The sequence below is a fragment of the Numida meleagris genome, chromosome 10 (assembly GCF_002078875.1).
Source record: "Numida meleagris isolate 19003 breed g44 Domestic line chromosome 10, NumMel1.0, whole genome shotgun sequence".
Taxonomy (NCBI): domain Eukaryota; kingdom Metazoa; phylum Chordata; class Aves; order Galliformes; family Numididae; genus Numida; species Numida meleagris.
Window position 1 is genome coordinate 18,711,828 of NC_034418.1, and position 1,730 is coordinate 18,713,557.

The following is a 1,730-nucleotide window of genomic DNA, read 5'->3' on the forward strand; positions in this document are numbered from 1 at the left end:
TGTGTGTTGTCTGTTTCTGGGAGCCACACAAAGCCCTGGTGCCACCTCAGCTGTGAGACACATGGAGAGCCCCTGGGTACTGGGGGATTTGGGGCATCGGGACCCTGGAGCAGCTGGGGGTGTTCCACCCCCGGGGTGCCTATGGGCATCAAGAGTAATTTCTGGGCATGAAGGCCAGGGAAGCCCTATCTAGAAGCAGCAACTGAACCAGATTCAAAATGTGATTTTACCCATATCTGAGTGATTTTCCCAGGAGGGAAGAGGGAAATGGAGATGGTGTTGCCAAGCCCCTGTACCCCACCAGCACTGGAGCCCTTCCTCTGCCTTTTTGACAGCACTGTGGACCTGCACTGGAGCTCCTCTGTGCTGAGGGGGCTGCAGGGCCTCACAGTGCACCGCTGTTTGGGGGCATCCCAGCACCAGGGTCACTCCTCTCCCTCCGTCAGGGCAGCCCCCCTGGGTACTCCACCGAGGGGGACACCTCAAACCTGCAGCATCACTGCGCACCCTGCGCAGGGTGGGTGAACAGGGCAGGAAGCTGCAGGATCGCAGCGGTGTACCCGGGGTCCAGCATCCCGCAGCAAACCTGTGTTCCAGCCACCCTACAGCCAGGGGTGTGCGGCACTGGTGCACCCCAGCCCCGCAAGGTTGGGGTACCGGGCTGCGTCCCCACCCCCAGCAAAGCCGCCAGCCCCGTGCTGTGCTGTGCCGTGCTGGGTGTGTGTGTGGCCAGGAGTGCATTGTCCCCGTTGGCGGACGGGCGCTCCTCTGCGTTGTCACCGCTGCCAGCCGGTGCCGGTGCCGGGCTGCGGGCGCACGCCGGGATGCTGCCATAGCGGCTGTGCCTTGCCAGGGCCTGGAGCAGACGGCCAGAGGAAGGGTTTGAATGAGAAGTCTGTATTAATGCAGCTCCCTGGGCGCCTGGCTGCAATTCTGCCGCTGCGAACAAGGAGATTTCTGTGCCGGAGGAGGAGGAAATTTTATTTATACCTTGAGAAGCACTCGTGCGGGGAGAGCACCCGGGAGCTGCGATCACACTGAAAGGTAACGGAGCCGCAGCGTAACCCCAGCGCTGGGCACCTGCAGCGGGGTGGGGGTGTGTACCCTCCTGTCCCCGTCCCTGTCCCTTCCCTGCCTCCTGCAGAGCGGGACCTGCAGCGCCGGGACAGCCCGTGCCCTGTGTCCCAGCAGCAGTGACACAGATGTGGTGCCGCGTGGGAACTCAACAGCAGTGCGGGGGTCCCGGCTCGTCCCTGCCCCACCGTGCTCGTGGGACCCCCGGGTCTGCCCAGGGAGTGCCCCCCAGGAGGGTGGCACCGAGCCCTGCACCCAGCCTTGTGAGGAACCCAAAAGTGCGGGATCTGAGCCCAAAGAGGAGAGGCTGCGGCTCAGCGGGATCCATCCCGCGGCTGGCAGTGCCCTGCCACCAGCCTGGCACAGGGACATCGCGTGTGGTGGGCGCAGGGCTCCTGCTGCTGTTGGGGGGGGCACAGGGACAGAATGACAGCGCGAGCTGTCCCCATGTGTCCCCGGGAGGGGGAGGCTGATGTCTACGGGAGGACGCGGGGAGGTGGGGAGGGTCCTGCAGGGTGGCACGGGGCTGACAGCGCGGCGTCCCCGGGTTTCCCAGCGCTGTCCCCGGCTACCAGATGGGGACGGACCCGGTGCATCCCGCAGTGCGGGGCCGGGGCCGGGGCCGGTGCCGGGCGGGTCCCGGGGGCTGCGGGCGG